The 23,569-nt window shown below is 46.3% G+C and overlaps 1 long non-coding RNA gene across 1 annotated transcript in view; it reads right to left on the bottom strand.

The window, feature by feature from the left end:
- LOC144681619 (uncharacterized) overlaps positions 1-23,569 on the bottom strand; it is a 324,557-nt gene that overhangs the window by 157,130 nt on the left and 143,858 nt on the right. The gene's annotated exons all lie outside the window — the stretch shown is intronic.

The raw sequence follows: 23,569 nt of genomic DNA, 5'->3' as shown, positions 1-23,569 counted from the left end.
AGAATGTCAGAAGTGTAAAACTTGTTGTATCATAGTCTGATAAACAAAAGTTGGATAAAAAATTGGTGATTTACTATTAATACTTGCAGAGAACTGTTTTGAAATCATGAAGTACCGTTCATCAGAATGGTGTGGTGGGAGCAAGAAAATTATGCATGTTTTGAGCATTACACAATCTTGTTCACAGCATGATTAGAAAACAATTTTACGTGGAGGACATTATCCCTTTCTATCTCTCCTTGCTTTTATTCTGATTCTTAATTGTCAGTTTTCAGGTGAAAACTTATGTAATTGTCTAATCTTACTATCCAGTCTTCGTACTGCTTCCAGAATTGAAGTTTATCTCCAAACATACACTTTCCAATTTTAATTCTTCCTGCAAATTGCTAGATCTGCTCATACTTATTCTGTAGCAGTCTGTATCTTAGCTTTTCCAAGTGTTCCCTTCCTCTTCCTCTCATGTAAGGAGATTTCATTAAACCAAACAACATGATGATGAGATTGATAATTTGGACCAATTTATTTAAAAAATAATGAGGCATATTTTAAATCCCAAAAGTGGGTGGTTTTGGGTTGGGTGGGATGTAAAAAAATTTAAAACTCTCAAATTCAAACCCACCCACCCATCAGCCCATCTCTTAAAACCTGAAGCTGTGGGATAGGAAGCGGGCAACTTCCAGGTGGCGAGTTGCTTATTTAATGAAATTTCAGGTCCTAGATAGCGTGACCAAATCTGTATAACCTCTATATGTTGTATGACGATAAATCCTCCCAAGTTTTCATCACATAAACTTAGGATCATAAGCGGGGCATTCAGACCCTTAACGCTTTTCTGCCATTCAATGACTGATCTGTATCTTGCCTCCATTTTCTTGTCTTTGCTCCATATCCCTTGATGCTCTTCCCTTCCAGAAACCTACTCAGTCTTGAAAATTTCAATTGGCCCAGCCTTTTGGAGGAGAGAATTCCAGATTTCCCCTGCTATTAGTAAAAAATGTACTTTCTGATTTCATTGCCAAATTGATCAGCTCCAATGTTAAGATTGCCCCCACATCCTATGAACAAATAGAAAACTGAACACCATACTCCAGATGGTATCTGAACAAAGCTTTGCACAATTGAAGTGTCACTTCCTCATTTTTATATTTCAGCCCCCTTGAAATGAAGGGCAGTGCTCCATTAGCCATTTTAAATTCCTTTGTATCTGTGCACTCACTTTTTTTGTGCTCTGGGCACATAGACACCTAAATTCCTCCATATGCATCACCATTAAGAAAATATTCTAAGTGGTCTTCGTTGAATCTAAAGTGAATTAACTCGCACTTCTCTACATTTCCCACTCACTTAGTCTGTCTAGGCCCTTTTGTAACTTTGTGATCCAATCTACATGTCAACCAAGTGTGCCCCCTAATTTAGTGTAATCTGCAAACTTTGATATATACAGTAACTCTATTCTTTCATTCAAGCTATTAATATAGATAGCAAAAAGCTGAGGCCAGTACAGTTTCTTGGGGGGGTGGAGGATGGGGGGAAAGGTGGTCACATCTCGCCAATCAGAGAAAGTTCTCTTTATTGCTACTTTCTGCCTCCTACCTCCAAACCAATAACCAACGCAGGCTGCAAGGCTACCTCCAGTTCCATATAACTTCCCCACAACTGATGTTAAAAAGAGAAGTTGGCAATTATCTGGTTCCTGTCTCTCTCTTCTTAATCAATACTGTGACATTTGTAATTTTCCAATCCAAAATCACAGGGTACAATTTCTGAATTCGGAGAACCATGAAAAATTATGACAAATGCATATGTAAATTCCTCGCTTGCTCCTTTTAATAAAGTGGGATGGAAACCAGAAGGTACTGGAGATTTGTCTTGCTGGAGCCACATCGTTTTCTCCATTGACATTTTTTAAATATTTATATTAAATCCACTAAGTTCTTATCCTTAAAATACTTGTAGTTTCAATCGTACCACAATGTCTTCTCCCTCCACTGTGAAATTAACACCACTTGTAAGTTGGCTTTAATATTTATCTGTAGCTAAGCTGGGAGGTAAAGAGTAAAGTCCAAATTAATGTGCAGTGAAATATTCCACCATTGATTCAATCTGTAATTCACAATGTAAATTCAAGTGTATTTTTGTGACTTCAGAGTGACTGGGACAAGCTATCTAAATGTAAAAATGTGTGTAAAAGTGCAAAGCTCCACAAAGACAAAATTCTTCTGTATTCTAATGAAGTTTCCCTTCCAGCTCTACTTGCCTTTTACTAATTTTTATTTTCATGTTTCTGTTTTTACTTAATGACTGCTTTTAGTTATGTGTAAATTTTTGCGTTTCGATCTTTGGCGCTCTTGTTTGGGAAGGTGCCAAGAAAGTTACTGCAGTTTTTTTCTCGGAAAAAGAAACTTCTGGCAGCATTCTCCTTCATGGAAATGTTTGCTATTTTGCTGGCTGCAGAAGATAAACACTTATGTAAATCTTGAAGTGCACACTGAATCTACCAACAAACATGCACAATCCTTTGAGTTCTGAATGTTACAAGTTTTGTGATGTTTCCTATTGTGGTGTATTTATAGCCACAACCGAGTAAAATTACATATAACTGACGAGTGAACTCTGTGATAGGTAACATTTTCAAATTGCTTATATGTCTGGTATTTTACAAATCATGAAGCCTTATGTTCAAACTCAGAGGGCGGAATTTTCTGTGCCCGCTGGTGCCAGGCATGATAGATGGCGTGCGCGGAAAATATGGCATGACCTGTTTCACAATGGCGGGAAGGCAGGTTGCGATCATCTGCTCAGCCTACCGACAGTCGTTGGGGAGCTCATTGTAATACATCAGCATATCATTAAAAGGCCATACCACCAGGCCCTTGGACCCTTTGCCAGATTGTATACCAATGTCGGCGAGAAAGCACATCGACGTGTTTCACTACAGCACACAGGGCGACGTGCACTTGGCGGCCTTGACTTTGGGGGAATGGAGGTGAGTGAACAGCATCGTTTTCCACAGCTCGCCAAGGTCGCCTGTTGCTCTGCAGGCTTCAGGGGCGCAGGGGGGCCGGGATGAAGTGCCACCCTGCCTCAGAGGCGACTTGTGTGAGTGTCTGGGGGCAATTGCTGCCCAGCCTTGATGGCAACTGTTGTCAGGGGGGGGAGAGCGGGGGCAACTGCTGCCCTGACGTTAGACCCCCCGCACAAGAATTCGAGGTGGGGGGCAGGGTAGGCAAGGGAGGTGGCCATGCAGTAGGGACACCTGTATTAACCGACCATTCCTCTGCAACTGAGACAGGTCAGGCGCAGCCACAGCCCACGAAAGCAACGTGAAGGCACCAAAGTGCCACCAAGCGGTCCAGATCTTATCGCCCCTGCCCCCACACTCCCCTGCCCCGGCACAAATTGCGAGTCCACAACCCCTTTACTGGACCGCGGAGCGGTTGGACTGCACGCGTTGTACAATCGCCAATGCGATTGGAGGTGCTCACAACCCCTTGCAATCTCAGCATCCCGGCTAGGAGCAATCTCCCTGCTGTTGCAGGCAGACAGAGCAGCCATGAAGTGCACTCATCCGTGGTCATCCTAGGGTGGCCCGCACTCTCTGGGAAGCGTTAAGGGGCCGTCACACAGGGCCAGGAAAGGTGCTAAGTACACCATGCGAACCATGTCTCTCTCTCTTTCATGCCACAGGGGGACCACATCAGGAGCGTGGAGCCTGGTGACCTAGCTGTATGCCTGATGGCCTACAGAAAGCGAAGAAGACAGAGGATAGAGCGACTGAGGCTCCAGGCCACACAAAGGCAGGAGCTGCAACCTCAGGAAGAAGGGGCTGCTGGGGCTCCCACAAATGCTGTCCAGGAGCGACAGCGAGCTGTGGCTGGTCGGTGCCTAGCGACACCCAAGGGCTATAGACGCGTCTGTCATTCGTGCAGATGACTGAGAACCAGTGTCACCAACGACTGCACATGTCTAGGGACCTGGTCGCTTACTGCAGGCTTGGTGCCAAGGGGACATGGAGGGCATCCACTGCCAGCGGCAGTGAAAGTGACCACGGCGCTCAATTTCAATGCCAGTGGCTCCTTTCAGGGCTCCGCAGGTGACCTCTTTGGGATATCACAAGCCACCACCTACAAATGCATCTATGAGGTCACGGATGCCATCTTCTTGAGGGCACACAACTTTGTGCATTTCGCCCGGGACTGGGACAGTCAGATTGCAAGGGCCATTGTATTCTTGGGATTCCCACAGGTGCAGGGTGTGATTAGCTCCACCCATGTGGTGCTCAGGGCCCCATCGCTACACACGGTGAACTACATCAACTGTAAGGGATTCACTGAATGTGCAGCTGGTGTGCGACCACCAGAAACGCATCCTGCAGGCGTACGCACAGTTTCCAGGGAGTGTGCACGACGCCTACATCCTCAGTCGGTCACAGATCCCTGGAGTCTTCCACAGTCCACAGAAGCTGCAGCTTCTCAGGGCCAATAACTACCTGAAGAGGCCGTGGCTGATGACACCCGTGCGGCAGCTTCAGACCGCAGGAGAGCGACAGTATAATGGGACTCATGCTGCAGCTTGCAACCTGGTGGAGCAGATCACCAGGATGCTGAAGATGAGGTTCCAGTGCCTGGACCGGTCTGGTGGAGCCCTGCAACACAGTTTACAGAGGGTGTCATGCATCATCGTCGTCTACTGTGCCCTTTACAACCTGGCGCTCCAACGGAGAGACGATCTTGCTGAGGAGGAGTTGGAGGAGCTGCACGTCTCTTCCAATGAGGAGGACACCGATGGGGATGAAGGTGAAGAAGTCCTCGGAGGCGATGATGATGGGGATTAGGCCCTCACACTGGCTACATGAGGCAGGAGCACTAGGGTGGCCCTCATAGCTGCTAGATTTGTGGAGGATGATGATGACATGCAGGTATCCCCATAGTTCCTCACATTGCATTTGTGGATGTTTGACTCCAGCCTGGCTTATGGCAGAGTGAATACTCTCTGCTCCTGTCAACGAGAGATGGTGGAGGCCCTAATAGTCGCCTGATTGCAGGAGGATGATGACGACATGCAGTGAGGACACTCCATAAATCTTCACATAGCCTCTGAGAATGTCTGACTCCTGTCTGGCCAAGGGCAACTCACTTGTGCTTCATGATCAGGGTCATAACATAGAGAAGCAGCCATGAAACTTTAGAAGCATCTGATGCTTTGTTTGCCTTCAGCACCTGAGCCCTTCAGGACCTGCAGCAGAGCAGCAGTGGTCACAGATGCTGAAGAGATGGGGGCAAGCCCCTCCTGAAAGGCGCTGAGAGCACATTGAGAGAAAGAGAGAACTCTGTGGCACCCACCCACTACATTCTGGCAACAATGACAAGCACCGCCGAGGTGCAGGCATCAGTAATGTTTCCAGTGAGGGTGAGGCCGGACCATCACTTTGGTCTGAAGGCTGCACAGAGCACAGGGAAGAGGCGCCAGACTGAGACACCTGCCTTTATCTTGTGTGGAAAGGTTTCACATCTGAGTGACAAGAACACTGCTCATCAGAACAAAGAGCCATACACACGGAGACATTCCTGGGAGTTTATTGATAATAGTGAACAGTATGCGTGAGTGATTAACACCCATGCCCATGCTGTGCAACTAATTCTCCTTAACTTTCCTAACCCTGCCGCTATGTCTTGTTGCTCCCTGGACATCCACACCGGAGGTGGAGACAGCCTGCTGACTGCGACACCCTGTCTGTGATTACTTTGGCAGGCGTCGTCTAGAGGGCCTAGGCTTGGAGGGCCCCAGCCTGCTTTCCAGGTCCTGCTGTGTGGCAGTGGCACCCTCCTCAGCCAGTGGAGCTGGAGCTGCTGATGTCACAGGAAGAGGGGAGTCGACTGGGCCGGACACTCTCGGAGTCACCTGGATGGATGGCCCCGGAGTGTGCACCTGCTGATCGTCCTCCCTATGGGTGCCCAGCGGCCCCAGACTGACTCCTTGAGGAGCAGGGGTAGCTGGAGTGAGATCGAGCTGCCCGGAACCTCTTTTGTGTATACATTATTGGGGGCCAGTTATGGCATCAGTGATGGAGTTGAGCCCATGCAGTAGTGCAGGAGCAAAGTCCTGGACCAAGGTCTCCATGGTGGCCACCACCCTACCAATGTTGACCTCGGTGCATTGGCATGCCAGCGCTATCACCTCAGCCTGAAGGCAGGCAGATTCCTCTATCGTGCCTTGCAATCTGAGGAGTGCAGCGGACATCCCTTCCTGAACTTGTCTTTGTAGCTCCAACAACTGTGACATGACCGAGTCCAGAGGCTCGTCATCTGACTAGGACTCAGCAACGTTCTGGCCTCCAGCAGCAGTCCGAGTGCTGGGGACCTGAGAAATCCCTGCCTCCACCTGCTGTGGATCAGACAGTGCGATGTGCTCACCAGATTGTGATCCCAGGGCTACTCTAAAGCTAGGTCCCACCGAGGTGTGTGTCGCTGCACTGGTGGAGGGTGTGGGTGAGCGCTATGACAGGACTTCAGGGACGGTACCTCCAGATTCCTCTTCAAAGGTTTCTTTGGGGCTTGTATCGAGGCCCAGGGTCATGGACTCTGCCGGCCATTTGGCAGATGTGCCTGTGAAAGCAAGGGGAGATAATTAGTGTGTGGCAGTGGCCTGTGAAACAGGACACATCACTCTCAGCGTGGTTGTCTGATGAATGTTGCACTGCTGGATGCTCACTTGGTAGGGCAGCATCAGCCTCACCTTCAGCACAGGATCAGTCCGGATCGTGGCCATCCAGCTGGATGGCTCTGTTTTCAAAGCCCTTGAGGACCTTGATTTCAGGCATTCCTCCACCGGTCTTCGACCTCTCTCTCTTGTTGTATGCCAGCTTGGATAGAGATGGAGAAAGTGTAAGCAGGAATCCTGCCAGGCCAGATGATAAGTATGTCTGGCCTGTGTAGGTGGTGAATGGTCCCATGGATGGGATGAAGACAATGATGGTGAGTGTGAGAGAGTGAATGGTGATGTCCCTTGAACTAGCAGTGAGTGAGGGCCCTGTGGATGTGTGATGGGTTTGTGAGTGTGTGAGTTGAGAGTGATGAGAAACGTGACTTACCCTGGCGGATCAGAGGAGATCATTCATCCTCTTGCGGCACTGGGTGGCTGTCTTCTTCTGAAGGGCGTTGGCACTGACCACCACTGCCACTGCCTTCCAAACTGGATTGGTCATGTTGCTGCCCACCTTGAGGCCAGAGGCCACAGGACATCCTGGCAGGCCACCACTATATCCAGCAGTCCCTCAAGGGAAACAGCGTTGAAGCTGGGGGCTGCGGTCCTATTTCCTTTGCCTGCCATGTCTCCAGGGCAGCAGTGGTGAGTTGGTGTGATGAGCGCTGTGCTGGCGTCTACCTTTTAAATATGGCGCCCAGCATGATACAACATTGGGGTGATGGAGGGTGGCCGAATGAGAGCCCACCTTCCATGTAAACGGCATATTTCCCAGGAATGCATAGGTAATGTGGCGGGCTTGGGACAATACGGCGTGAAAAAAACGCCATCGCCATTGGTGGGTGGAATGCCATTTTGCCCACCCACTACCGCACATAGTGCAAATTTTGGAAAATTCCGCCCAAAGTCACTTTTAGCAGTAATTCAGCCTTAAACTAATAATTTACTAACAAGTTGAGTGTTAATGTACCACTGACAATCAGTTCAGTATTCTAATGAAAAGTTAGCTATAAGTTATTTAAAGTAACAAATTAAAGTGAGATGCTTTATGTACTCAAATCAATGTGGCTTATACAGCACTTAGGGATATAGATATAATGAATGACAAAACTAACACAAAACCATGTAAATCAAATTTAATGGCATTGATTTAAATATTCCATTGAAACAGTATGAAAATTCCTTTTTCAGGACCATAAGCAAATTGTTTACAATGCAGAGAAGTGTATGGAATACAGGGTAGATTCACTGCATCAAAATTATAAGGTCAAGAGCTCTTTCCTGGGGGCAGGATAGTGGCAGCAATCAGCATGGATAGTCAAACTTTATTATATGCCGACATGGCATCGCAGCCCTCTGGTGAACAATTCTGCAAAATCAGGGCGTTGCTATCCCTCTGGGATCAGGGCAAGTCCGAGCATTAAGATGGGGCCAGGGATCAAGGCCGTGGGACTGATCGGAAGTCTGGATCAGGCATCAGCAGAGGAGTCTGGAGGACTGGGATCGTGGTTCAGGAGAAAATGCTAGGGGAACTAATCGAGGGTCAGAAGAGGAGGGCGGGGTCAGAATTAGGGGTCGGTGATTCATTTTGATAGGAAGAACATGGAGAGACAATATAAAATAAGGGATGCGACTCTAAAAGGTGGGCAGGAGCAGAGGGACCTAGGTGTGTATATGTGCATAAGTCATTAAAGATGGCAGGACAGATGGAGTGAGCAGTTAATAAAGCATACCATATCCTCAGCTTTATTAATAAGGGCATAGAGTACAAGAGCAAGGAGGTTATGCTGAACTTATATAGGACGCTAGTTTGACCTCAGCTGGAGCATTGTGTACAGTTCTGGGTGCCACACTTTAGGAAGGATGTGAATACATTGGAGAGAGTGCAGAAGATGTTTACAAAAATGGTTCCAGGGATGAGAAACTTCAGTTATGAAGATAGATTGGGAGAAGTTGAGACAGTTCTCCTTGGAGAGGAGAATGCTAAGAGGAGATTTTGATAGAGGTGTTCAAAATCATGAGGGGGCTGGATAGAGTAGAAAGGGAGAAACTGTTCCCACTTGTAAAAGGATTGAGAATGAGAGGGCACAGATTTAAAATGATTTGCAAAAGAAGCAAATGCGATGTAAGAAAATCTTTTGCACACCGAGTTGTTTGGGTCTGGAATGCACTGCCTGGAAGTGTGGTGGAGGCAGGTTCAATTGAGGCATTCAAGAGGACATTAGATGATTATTTAAATAGTACAATGTGAAGGGTTACGGAGAAAAGGCAAGGGAATGGCACTTAGTCGTAACGCTCATTCGGAGAGCTGGTGCAGACTTAATGGGCCAAATGGCCTCCTTCTGTACCATAACAATTCTGTGATTCTGTGAGGAGAAGAGGTTGGTAGGGGGTCAATCTGGAGTCAAGAGAGGAAGCTAGGCGGTGGGGACAGGTTAGTGGCAGCAATCAGCCTGGATAGTTAATTGTGAGGGTCGTGGGAATACATTCAAGTCAGTTACTTGCCTCGTTTTTTTGCAGGCAATCTCTTGACTGGTTTTCCTGAGAGTAACCAATAATACCTCAGGACAAAACCAGTTTTGGAGAGGGTTCTCAAACAGACCTTAAGCCACTTATTTGCATATGCAAAGTGACTAATGGCAGGTTCAGGCATGTGCAAAGTACATATCTTGCTAATTCTCAAACAATATTCCAAGTTTTTTTTAATTCATTCATGGGATGTGGCTAGGCTAGCATTTATTGCCTATCCCTGATTGCCCTTGAGAAGGTGGTGGTGAGCTGCTTTCTTAAACTGCTGCAGTCCCATGGTGTAGGTACACCCACAGTGCTGTTAGGGAGGGAGTTCTAGGATTTTGACCCAGCAACAGTGAAGGAACTGCGATATATTTCCAAGTCAGGATGGTGAATGGCTTGGAGGGGAACATAAGGGTGATGATGTTCCCATGAAGTTGCGCTCTTACATCTGGAAATTTGCACACGCTTCCAGCTAGTAGTCTGAGAAGTGCCTGAAATATGGTCACTGCATGGACCAATTTCTAGGCCTATGATTGTTTATAAAGTCTAAAGCCTGACTTTATGCAAAGGACTACAGAAAACATTTCAATTGCCTAAAGTCTTTCTGCGATTAACGAAGCACATAACAGAAATAGATTGTTGATGAGGGCATGCTGCTTCCAAAAACACTTCAATGTGAACAGAACAGTGCATTGTTAGTTAAAAAAAAAACAATTTTGTCATGCTGTCATGTTTTCATTCATAACATATAAAGTGGTACAAAAAGGCAGTATTAGATCGACCACCCATTAAACACAGCACTAATATGAGTTCCATTGTAGTCAATGCAATTAAATATCAGATGCTGTGTAGAATATACAGCCATTCCAATACCACCTGTTTTGCACCACCAGCTGAGACGAATTTCTATGTCATAAAGAACCCAAAGAGATAGGAAGGTTGATTTGTTGATTTGGATTATTTAATTACAAATGGATCAGAAAATGTGCTGGGTTAAAAACAAACATATACCTAGCACAAAGGAAGATGGTCGTGGATGTGGTTGTTGGAGTTCAATCATCTCAGTTCCAGGACATCACTGGGGGAGTTCCTCAAGGTGATGTCCTAGACCCAACCATCTGCAGCTGCTTCATCAATGAGCTTCCTACCATCTGTTACAACAGTGGACTAAAGGTAACAATTACTTACGGGCAATCTGAAAATTTTAAGGAAGACCTGTGTTTTTTTTTAAAGAAATACAAGCAAAGACACTGAGCAAAAGATGGCTGATAATGTAAAGTGACCACTTCCTGGAAAATCCCTATGTGAATTATACTGACAGACCTGTCCTGAGAGAACATGGAATGTCTCACCTGAAAAGGTGTCGTGGCCTTCTTCAAGCAGAGACACTTGAAAGCGAGATAGGACAGATGCAAAAGACTGAACTTTACTCTCCAGTGGTTGTGAGACAAAAAACTGATTTGCACGTCTCAGCACACATGCAAAATCCATCTCTTGTTGATTTATATCTCAGAATGTGTAAATGTTCTGAGAAGAAAGGAACATGGACTCTTGGTGCAAGTCATTGTTTTTCCCTTCCAGAATACACAGGGAAAAGTCAGTTGAAAAGCTGGTGTGTGACTCTGTGTGACAGCAAGCAGAAGAACAAACTAGTCAACTCCCTGCAGCTTTCAAGCAAAAGACTGCTCTCTTTCTCTCACTGTTGCTGGAGGCAAAGCTCAGCAGAAGCCACAATCTAAAAGAAATAGGACAACCTTCCACCACCCTGCAGAACCAAGTGTCTTCAAACTAACTGTGAAATTGCCAAAGTCAGCTCTACCAGAATCACACAACTTACTGGCACAACGTACTGCCATCTACGTCTCACAGACAAACTGAAGACTGATTCGTATTTTAAAAACTTTTATTTGGACTCTTAACTTCTCATTTCTGATCTGTGTGTCTGTGTGTTGCATCTTTATTATTTTCTCAAGTTATAGTAACTAATAAACTTACTCTTTCTTTGACTCAAGAAAGCCTGGTTGAATTGGCTCCTTTAAAAATATAGACATACTTGGACTGGGAAAAGGTATCCACAGTGGAAAGGATCCCTTTTAAATTAACCTTGTTGTGACCAACTTAGGAAGTTGAATAAAGAAGGGGAGCCAGATCATTCCTCCTCATCCGGGAGCATAACAAAATTGGAGTCCCATTTGGAAAGTTAACAAATTAGGGGACCTCGGCTGGAGACCGGGTTGTAACACATCATAAGGTCAGAAGTGGGGATGTTCGCTGATGATTGCACAATGTTCAGCACCATTCACGACTCCTCAGATACTGAAGCAGTCCATGTCCAAATTCAGCAAGACCTGGACAATATCCAAGCTTGGGCTGACAAGTGGCAAGTAGCATTCGTGCCACACAAGTGCCAGGCAATGACCGTCTCCAACAAGAGAGAATCTAACCATTGCCCCTTGACATTCAATGGCATTACCATTGCTGAATACCCCACTATCAACATCCTGGAGGTTACCTTTGACCAGAAACTGAAGTGGACTAACCAGAAAAATACTGTGGCTACAAGAGCAGGTCAGAGGCAAGGAATCCTGTGGCGAGTAACTCACCTCATGACTATGGGGAAGCAGTGGTGTAGTGATATTGTCACTGGACTGGTATTCTGGGGACCTGGGTTCAAATTCCACCATGGCAGATGGTGGAATTTGAATTTAATAAATATGTGGGATTGAAAGTCTAATGATGACCATGAAACCATTGTTGTAAAAACCCACCTGGTTCACTAATGTTCTTTAGGGAAGGAAATCTTCAATCCTCACCTCACTTGGTCCAGCCTACATGTGACTCTTTTAAAAAAAAGTCCTCTGAATAAGGGCAATTAGGCAGCAATGCCCACATCCCATGAGCGAATAAAATAAAACGCCCCAAAGCCTGTCCTCTACAAGGCACAAGTCAGGAGTGTGATGGAATACTCTCCACTTACCTGGATGAGTGCAGCTCCAAAAACACATGAAGCTTGACACCATCCAGGACAAAGCAACCTGCTTGATTGGCACCCCATCTACAAACATTCACTCCCTCCACCACCGACAAACTGTGGCAGCAGTGTGTACCATCTACAAGATGCACTGTTGGAACTCACCAGGGCTCCTCCTTAGGCAGTCCTTAGGCATGGGAACACCATCACCTGGAAGTTCCCCTCTAAGCCATTCACCATCTTGATTTTTAACTATATCACCATTCCTTCACCGTTGCTGGTCAAAATCCTGGAACTCCTTCCCTAACAGTAATATGGGTGTACCTATGCCACATTTATTATGTTATAATATATATATATCTATAATATTCATTGAATAGAATTATAAACCAAAATTACCTATTTAAAATTAACAATAACTTTTTTTACTCTGAAAACTCGATAGGACTAAGGATTGAACTATTTTATCCAAGTGTGCTCATTAACATGGTGCAGTCATATCTGATCATCATCACTTGATCAAATATGTGCGATGACAATTTTTTTAACAGGTATCCGTAAGACAACAGCTTGACTAGGACTGTACATTTTCACACATTCTTAATGAAGAAATTTAATTAAGCTCTCCACTAGGAACATTTGATGCAATACAAATTTCCCATGGGATGTGATTTGTGTTATTGGATTTGTTCATGTCCTATTTTGGGAATTAGGTCAAGTTCTAGTCATGCTGGATCCTACAGCAACTGCATTCTGGTGCCCTAATTTGCTGAGTGGCTTTATTATAGCTGTCTCTCTGGGCAGAATGACAGAATGTTCAGCCCAAACTAACTTTCCTTCACCTGGTCTGCCAAATCAGCAGAATAAATAATAACGTGGATGTCTCCACCAAAGCACAGGAAGCCAGGCTTGCAGATTTAGCAGATAAATGGTAAATTAAAATCAACATAGTGAAGTGTGAGATGGTCCATTTTGGTAGGAGGAAGGAGACCATGGCCTGAATTTTACAGCATGGGCGGGTGTATGATACTCCTGATGCACCATAAAATAGATTGTGATGACGTCAGGAGGGCATCCTGATGCCACCATGCTGCATTGTGATATTTTGGAAGGAGAGCGTACCCAAAGGACAGCAGTTCACCCAATGTTAATTAAAGGGGCAATTAACTCATTAAAGAGGCAATGCCCTGCAATTTTAAGCAGCCCATATGGTTTTATGGTTCGTGAATGGGCAGGTAGGGACCTCACAATGAGCACTTTCACAATCCCGGGCAGGCTATAAGGCTGCGGAAAGAGCAAAGAGTGTGGAGGTAGGAGTTAATATTTATTGCTTAAGTTTTGACTTTCTGGATTGTTTTCTAAATCATTTTGTTCAATTTTTGGGGGGCTAAGGAGGATTCTGTCTTTAGAGAGTCACTAACAGTCTGCTCATAATATAAGTCAGTCTGCACCTCAGCAATCCAGATGCTTAAATACGGGCATTGTTCTGTCAGGTGGAGGCTCTGCATCTGAGGAAGAGGGGAGGAGAAGGAGTGATAGGAGGCCAACTGGCTGGAGAGCCCCTCAACGAGTATGCCCACAAGAGCAAGCAGCACATCCTGAAGAGGTTGAAGGCCAGCAAGTCTCACAAAGGAGAAGGGACCAGTAGAGGCACCATTCTGACAGAGTATACCGAGTAAGATCCAACTATCTGGACATGACAGAGGTACAGTGCAAGAGAAGGATCTGCCTCTCAAGGGAGATAGTAACTTACGTCTGCAAAATAATAGGCCCTGAGATAGCATCCAACTATATTGGGGGGCATCCTATGCCTATAGCGCTGGAAGTGACTGTTACCCTAAATTTTTACACATCAGGTTCATTCCAGGGTTCTGTAGGTGATCTCTATGATATGTCAAGGCTCACAACGTACCACTGCATAAAACTTATCATGGGTGCACTCTTGAGGAGGGTGAATACCTTTATAAATGTCAAGATAGATGAGGATAGCCAAGCAGAGCATGCAAGAGGATTTGGAGCTATTGCTGGATTCCCAAAGATTCAAGGTGCCATTGATTGCACCCATGTGGTGATCAAAGCACCTCCAGGAGAGCCAGGGGCCGTTGTGAATCGTAAAGGATTTCATTCGCTCAATGTCCAGCTAGCGTGCGATCATCAGCAACAGAGCCACCAGGTTTGTGCGCGGTATCCTGGGAGTTTCCATGACTCTTATATTCTCTGGCACGCCCAGGTTCCGAGGCTTCTCAGCCCACAGCACAATTGGAAGGATGGCTGGTGGGGGATAAAGGCGATCCTTTGAAAAGATGGCTAATAACACCTATCAGACATCCTTGAACCCCCACTGAAGAGAGGTACAACAGAAGCCATGCCTCTATGGGGGCCAGAATTGAGAGGATGATTAGGCTGTTTAAGATGAGGTTCCATTGCCTGGACTGGTCTAGGGGATCTCTTCAATATTCAAAATCGCTTGACCGATCGGGTGTCCCTCGTTGTTGTTGTGTGCTATGCCCTGCACAGTCTGGCTTTTTATCGGGAAGATCAGATGAAAGTGGAAGGCTGGGCGGACAGCCACAGATGTGTGATAATGACCCAAACAAGACTCCGGGGATGAACCTGAACAGCCACATGAGCCATGACCCCGAGGAGCCAACAGGACAGCAGCTTTTGGGCGCCAGGAAGACCAGTGAAGCAATCATTCAAAGGCACTTCCAGTAGCCTGCCAATGTCCTCATGCCTTGTAATTAAAAAGCTGCAGTTATATCATCGCTAACACCATAGGAACCCCTCATGACATCCTCTTGGGCCTGTGCCTCCTCTGAAAAATAAGTGTTCATGCTCAATTACTTTTTGGGATTGAGTTGCAGGCCTCCAATCTTCATGCCGCTCATAGCACAAGGAGAACATGTAATGTGAAATATCAATTTAATTAGGTGATGTGGAACAACAAAACACAAGTTACACGGCTAATTATATCACCTACGATTGCCCTTCTGTGTTTGCTGCGATTTCATAAACTGTTTACCAGTACTTCATTTTAGTTCTCCCCCATCTCTGGCAGCTGCATTGGAGGCAGACTGTTGATTCAGATGCCCTGTTGGCCTGGATGACCTTGGTAGTCGTCCTCTGGTTACCAGAGTCTGTGAGGACCCCAGCTGTGCGGCAGGGCCCTGCACAGCGGCAGGACACTCCTCAGTCATTGCGGAATCCTGAGACAATACTGTCACTGGCAGAGGGGCTGCTGTCACCATTAGGAGCGCCCTGAGATGAGCCCCCAAATGCAGAGTCTTCCGCTCATCTGCTAACATGAGGTTTGCTTGGACCTCCCTGCTCAGCATAAATGGACGAGGTGCTAACAGAAACACCAGATGCCTCATCCATCTCTCACACTGTAATGCCCTGCTGGGCTCACTGCCAGTCTGAATGCAAACCCATAAAACCTCAATTTTTAAAAATTCATTTATGGGATTTGGGCGTCGCTGGCTAGGCCAGCATTTATTGCCCATCCCTAATTGCCCTTGAGAAGGTGGTGGTGAGCTGCCTTTTTGAACCGCTGCAGTCCACGTTGCGTAGGTACACCCACAGTGCTGTTAGGGAGGGAGTTCCAGGATTTTGACCCAGCAACAGTGAAGGAACAGTGATATATTTCCAAGTCAGGATGGGAGTGATTTTGAGGGGAATTTCCAGGTGGTGGTGTTCCCATGTATCTGCTGCTCTTGTCCTTCTAGATGGTAGGAGTCGTGAGCTGCTGGACCTGGCTCTCCATGAGAGACACCAATCTCTCAATGGAGGATGCTGTGCATTCAGAGAAGAGGGTGACTGCAGCGCTCATGCCCCACATGGACTCCTCCATTTGACAGACCAAGGCATGCATATCCTCAGGAATCTCTGCCGGATCACCATGTACCTCTCACTGGACATCCAGCATTTGCCACCTGATGGACAACTCCACAGGCTCGTCATCTGCCTGGAGCTCAGCATCTTCCTGGTCTCCAACGCTCCTCCAACTGTCAGAGCCCTGGGAACTCTCAATTTCCAACAGCTGCTCAGGCAATTGTGTTGTGCTGCACCCAGTCTGTGTTACCCTCTGTACGGCTGCACTAACACCAACAAGTTGCCAGTATTTGAGGTGGTGCAAGGTGCAGGTCAAGGATATGACGCGGCAGCATCTGAGGGACCCTCTTCCTCCGATGTTAATGGTGGATCGTCTGTATCCTCATTTGTTCTGGACATTGATCCGCCTGATGGATGAAAAACAGCAGTGAGTGTACATGAGCATTAAAGAGGCAGACTAAGTAGCTGTTGCAGCATCCTACGTGTGGACATGGCCAACTTCACAAATGTAACGATGTAGGATAACAAAGATCAATCACCATAACCTTGCATTCCCTGCCCCTGAGCCATTCATATCTCATGCCCCCAACACGTCAAAAGTGTATCCCCTTCACTCTCATCCTCCTCAGATACCCCCACCTCTCCCTAACCAGCAGATTTCACCCCCCTCCGCTTGCATGCTGATTCTAGAATGTCCTCCTCCATCAGCATCAGTGCTGCCAGATTTGGAACTCCACCACCTGTACAATTGCATTCCTGTGCATTGTGCTTCCTCTTCCTTTGTGAAGACAAGAGCATATTAATGAGTCCTATGCTATATGATTGAGGTGTACATGCTCCTCTCCTGTTATCCAACATATTGCAGGACTTTTCCCTTCTAGGTGTGCCTGCCATCCTACCTGGTCCTAAACAGCTTTGCTGGGCACATCTCTCCCTTTGCCACTACAGTCACTCATGTACTGCCTTCCAGTCCTACCAAATGCATGCCCATCTATATACATTCATTCAAAATGCAAAATGCCTTCCTTACTCACTCTTGCAGAGTGGAGAAGGTCATTGGCCCTCTTCCGACATTGCACTCAGTTTCTATGCACCACCCCACAGCTGTTCACAATTGCCATCACCTCTGTCCAGGTTTTCTTGGTTAGATGTAAAGGCTTCCTCTTGCCATTTCCTGGCAGCAGTATCCAGGGTAAGGGAGAGAAATTATGGGCCCTGGTGCTTCTCCTGTTTCCAGACCCCTTATTTCCCCCCACCACTGCTCCCCCCACACCCCCAGTTTAACACTTCCTTTCAATCATGCATGATATTTTTCCCCTTTCAAGATTCACCAATCAATTCACCAAACAATCACAGAAAAGTCCTAGTAAAATGATAATGCCCATTGTTGCCATCTGGTTACAAATATCGTCCAATAAATATGCAGTGTGATTAATATTAAGAGCCGCAACAACATAATGCAATGTTTGTTTGTGTGCGCCCTACAAGTAATTCCACTGTGACTATTAAACAACCTAGAGGTTACACATTTTACTTTTACGGCATTGGGCAATATTGTTAATTTGACAGGAAAATATCCTATTAATTATTTATAACACTGTGCAGATGATAAAACTGATTCGGTGATTGCCTCAGCCCTCATTAACATGTTCTGCACATTGCACCATATGGACACGGTGACAGTAAATTCATATTTGGGGGAAAAATTAAATACTTTCAACCCAGGTAAATTGCACAAGATCTTTTCCATTCTGTAGAGGAAGTACAAGACTTTCTCCTGCCTGATTGCATGATATTATTCAATATAATTATTTCATACAAGAGGTGTATTGGATTATTTTATCAATAATCTCACAGGTTAGAAAAATCAGATGACTCCTGAGCAACAAAATGGAATGATTGAACAACATAGATCTTCACTGTCACTGAGAAGTGTTGGAGCCAGCTGGTGTCTCTGTGCAACAAAATACTTTTAAGAGTCCAGAGGACAAAGACTGAATGGTTCACAATTGTAACTGTGTTTTCTTTATCAGCAAATCTAAAGACTCTGCTGATTGCTGCTTCTCACTACAACATATTTTCAATATCTACAATGCAATACAACTTTATCACAATATTTCAATCCCTCAAAAAACTCACAAAAGCACAAAGATAGAGTTGGATAATAGGCAAGTAGCTGAAAGGACAAGATTGAAGTCAATGGAAAAGACTCTTGAGAATGTTGTGCCAAGTAAAACAGGTCACTGTTTCACTATGAGCCCATCATGCACTCCTATCCCTGCACTTCACCCACAAAGCCTGCTCACAGTAAACTTCCATTAGCAACAAAATAAACAGAACTCCAGTCATGATTTCACCCTCTGTTTGCAAGATAATTATGGATGACAAAGGCCATCTAGCCCAGCTTATCTCATTCATGCAGAATGACATAAGAACATGCAAACACACATATTAGGAGCATGAGTAAGCCATTCGGCCCTTCGAGCCTGCTCCGTCATTTGATAACATTGCCTACATTGTACCAATGACTACAACTCAAAAGTATTGAATTGGCTGTGAAGCAATCTGGAACATCATGAAACATGCTGTATAAATGTTGGTTTGGTCTTTCTTTCATTACACCTGTATGCAGTAGGGAGAGTGATTGTAGCGATGGTAAAATTGGAGGCCCAATGCTGATTCTCCAAGGATAATTTATTACAGAACAATCAAATGACATTAGGAAAGTGGCTACCAAGAAATCACTACATTAACAAAATAATTCCACTCTGTAGCTATTGCAACCTTCCCATTCTATATCTCTGGCATCAACCCACAATATACCATAAATGGCATCTGTCCCTTTTACACTAATTACACTATCCTCAGAATTTGTCAATTTGACATCTACCAGCAGCTCAGGGAAAATGTAGATTGAATTGTTGATCTGAAATTTTCAAAGAATGATACATAGTACAAAAATTCAGTATGGCCTTAACTCAAGGAGGAGAATTTTCTCCCTGTAGAGGGGTGCTGAGCAGGAGCGGGTGCGATCGGCTGTGCGCAGCCATTTTACGTGGGCGGGCCAATTAAGGCCCGCCCAGCGTGACGCGTACCCAGAAGCGCTAAGCGATCCCTGTGCGGGCGCGGAAAGGAGGATGAGTCGGGGCTTGAGTGCAGAGATCCGTGCCTCAGGGAATATAATTTCATTGTGAAAAAGTGAATAAAAGATTTTTAAAAATTATTTGGACATGTCCCCTCATGTGACAGTGCCACATGAGTTGGGACATGTCTATGAATTTTATTAAAAATTTTTATTAAAGTTTAAAAACATTCATGAAACCTTATCCCGCCCGTGGATGAGGTTCCGTGATAAATGCAAAGGCCGCATGGGCTCTTCGCCTGCCCGCCAACCTTAAGGTTGGACGGGCAGCCCTGTTAATTATTTTAATTGCTATTTAAATGGCCTTAAAAGGCCTTTGGCAGATTGGTGGGCGCGCAGCTGATTCTGGTGCATGCGTGCCGAACTGAAGATCTGAATGATGCACGGTGACGTCGGGAGACACGCCCGTCGTCATTTATGCGTTGGCAAGCGAGGCCCGCCCCTGCATGCCAACCAGAAGATTCAGGCCAAGAACTGGCTTGTTTCCCCTTTCCCTGTCATACAAATTGTGTTGTACACTGTGAATTTAGAATCTACCCTGGGTGAACCTAGAATGGAGCAGAAATTTGTAAATCTTTTGTTTAAGCAATCTCCTAATGGTAAATAGGGATTTAATTCCCAGACTTTGCAAAAGTAATAAAATGGGTGATAGTGAGTCAACACCCTGTTTTGCATCACTCCCGGTTTTTAGTTTCTTACATTTATTTTGATGAGGCCCAACATTCTCAAGCTCAGGTACATCAACAAAGCATCTCATCAGAATTGTGCCTCGTTTATGGCACGATGAAAATTTAGACAGCTATTTAGATGCTGGTTTAAATTCATAAGAGAATTTTGAGAAGTGTACAATATTTAATTTTGTTTACTAAACCTTAAAAGTGACCACCCGTATTTCCCCTCACCTCCCACCCCCCCCAACCCTACCACACCCCTCACACGACCCCTCGCCACCCCCCATCACCCATCCTGACCCCACCACCACTTTAGCCCCACCCTGCTCACCCCTCTACCATCCCCTTGCCCCCTCCCCCCGGCATCCAATTGGCTCTAAAATGATTACAGGAAATTGATTTACCATTTTTCAAGCAGATATTCAGCCAAGAATACTGTCATGGCAGTAGGTCCCTTGCTTTTGTGGTATATATAAATAATTTAGACTTGAATGTAGGAGGGTTGATCAGTAAGTTCGCGGATGACACGAAAATTGGTGGGGTGGTAAATAGTGAGGAGGATAGCCTTAGATTACAGGAGGATATAGATGGGCTGGTCGGTGGCAAATGGAATTTAATCCGGATAAATGTGAGGTGATGCACTTGGGCAGGACAAACAAGGCACGGGAATACATGATGAATGGTAGGATCCTGAGAAGTACCGAGGGACCTTGGTGTGCATGTCCACCGGTCCCTTAAGTTAGTGGGACAGGTAGATAAGGTGGTTAAGAAGGCATATGGGATACTTGCCTTTATTAGCCGAGGCATAGAATATAAGAGCAGGGAGGTTAGGCTGGAACTGTATAAAACGCTGGTTAGGCCACGGCTCGAGTATTGCATGCAGTTCTGGAATCCGCATTATAGGAAGGATGTGATTGCACTAGAGAGTGTGCAGAGGAGATTTATCAGGATGTTGCCTAGGCTGGATAGTTTTAGTTATGAGGAGAGGTTAGATAGACAGGGGTTATTTCCCCTGGAGCAGAGGAGATTGAGGTATATAAAATTATGAGGGGCATAGATAGGGTAGACAGGAAGCAACTTTTCCTCTTGGTGGAGGGATCAATAACCAGGAGGCATAGATTTAAGGTAAGGGGCAGGAGGTTTAGAGGGAATGTGAGGAAGAATTTTTTCACCCAGAGGGTGGTGAGAATCTGGAATTCACTGCCTGAAAGGGTGGTAGAGGCAGAGACCCTCATAACATTTAAGAAGTATTTGGATGTGCACTTGCGATGCCATGGTATACAAGGCTATGGACCTAGTGCTGGAAAATGGGATTAGAATAGTTAGGTACTTGTTTGACCAGTGCAGACTCGATGGGCCGAAGGGCCTTTTTCTGTGTTGTAGACCTCTATGACTCTAGTTGCAAATTGCAACTGCTACTGACCTATGGACAGCTTCGTGGTTTTCTGCTGGGCTGTTCAAAAAAAAAGTCAGAAACACGAAACTGCCCAAAGGTCAGAAGAAGCAGCGCAGCAACTCATTGAAACTGACTTGAAAAACCAGCTTTATAAAAATATTGGAATCTCAGGTTGAGACACTCACCATCATTGTCCTCAACCCGTCCATGGGATCACTCACCACCCACACATGCCAGACATACTTATCATCTGGCCTGGCAGGTGCACTGCTTATACTCTCTCCATCTGTATTCATGTAGGTCAAGCAGGCACACAACAAGAGGGAGAGGTCGCAGACTGGTGGAGGAATGCCTGAAATCAAGGTCCTCGTGGACTTTGAAAACAGAGTTACCCAGCTAGCTGCTGAGGATCTGGCCTTGTCCTGTGCTGATGGTGATGTCGGTGGTGCTCTACCAAGTGAGGATCCAGCAGTGCAACATCCATCAGATAACCATGCTGTGAGTGATGTGTCCTGTTTCACAGGCCACTGCCATGCACTAATTATCTCCCCTTGTTTCCACTAGCACACCTGGGAAACAGCCAACGGAATCCATGACCCTGGGCCTCCAATCAAGCCCCGAAGAAACCTCTGAAGAGGAATTTGGAGGCACCCTCCTCGAAGTCCCGTCACAGTGCACACCCACATCCTCCACCAGCGCAGACAAACACACTTCGGTGGGATCTAGCTTTAGATTAGTCTTGGGGTCACAATCTGGTGAGCACATCGCACTGTCTGTTCCACAGCAGATGGCGGCAGGGACTTCCCAGGCGTCTGGCACTCAGAGGACTGCTGGAGGTAAGAAATGTGCTGAGTCCGAGTCAGATGACGAGCCTCTGGACTCGGTCATGTCACAGTTGCTGGAGCTGCAAAGGCAAGCTTGGGAACATCAGGAAGGGATGTCCGCTGCACTCCACATATTGCAAGGCACGATGGAGGAGTCCATCCGCCTTCACTCTGAGGTGATAGCACCGGCATGCCAACACACCGAGGTCAACATGGGCAGGATGGTGGCCGCCATGGAGACTTTGGTCCAGGACGTTGCTCCTGCATTGCTGGGCCGGCTGAACTCCATCGCTGATGCCATAGTTGGCCTCAAACAGTGTGTATGCGAGAGCAGTGTGGGGCAGCTCAATCTCACTCCAGCTTCCACTTCTCCTCAAGGAGTCGGCCAGGGGCCCTTGGGCACCAATGCAGAGAAGGATCAGCAGGTGCACACCACGGGGCATCCTTCCAGGTGACTCCGGGAGTGTCCATCCCATTCGATCCCGTCCTCCTATGACCTCAGCAGCTTCAGCTCCATAGGCTGAGGAGGGTGCCACTGTCGCACAGCAGGAACCTGAAAGCCCTCCAGAGGATGCCCTGCCAAGGTCATTACAGACAGGATGTTGCAGTCAGCAGGCTGCCTCCACCTCCTCTGTGGATGTCCAGGGAGCACCAAGATGTAGCGGCAGGGTTAGGAAAGCTAAGAAGGATTAGTTGCACAGCCTGGGCACGGATGTTAATCACTTGTACATGCTGTCCACTATTGTCAATAAACTCCCAGGAATGTCTCTGTGTGTAAGGCTCCTTGTTCTGATGAGCAGCGTTCGTGTCACTCAGATGTGAAACCTTTCTGCACAAGATAAAGGCAGGTGTCTCAGTCCAGGGCCTCTTCCCTGTGCTCTGTGCAGCCTTCAGACCAAAGTGATGGTCCAGCCTCACACTCCCTGGACACGTTACTGATGCCTGCACCTCGACGGTGCTCTTCATTGCTGCCAGAATGTAGTGGGCAGGCGTCACAGAATTCCGTCATTCTTTCTGTGTGCTCTCAGAACCTTTAAGGTGGGGCTGGCCCACATCTCTTCAGCATTTGTGACCAGTGAAGGGGCCAGGTGCTAAAGGCAGACAAAGGATCAGATACTTCTAAAGTTTCATGGCTGCGTTTCTATGAAATGACCCTGATCACAGAGCACAAGCGAGCTGCCCTTGGCCAGAAAGGAGTCAGACATTTGCAAAGGCTATGTGAAGACTATGGAGTCTGCATATTTTGATCATCCTGCTGCAATTGAATGACTATTAGGGCGTCTACTGCATCTTCATGACAGGAACATTATCACAGAGGTTATGTGTGCTGCCATGAGCCAGACTAGGTTCAAACATTCATAGATGCAACACAAGGATCTATGGAGTCTCCTCACTGTATGTCGTCATCATTCTCCACAAATCTAGCAGCTTTGAGGGCCTCCTGAGCTTGCCTGCCTCGTCTAGCCAGTGCGAGGGTCTCATCGCCGTCATCGTCACCTTCGAGGACCTCCTCACCCT

The sequence above is a fragment of the Cetorhinus maximus genome, chromosome 6 (genome assembly GCF_964194155.1).
Source record: "Cetorhinus maximus chromosome 6, sCetMax3.hap1.1, whole genome shotgun sequence".
NCBI lineage: Eukaryota > Metazoa > Chordata > Chondrichthyes > Lamniformes > Cetorhinidae > Cetorhinus > Cetorhinus maximus.
Note: the sequence above shows the minus strand (reverse complement) of the source record. Positions and strands in the feature narration are given on the sequence as shown.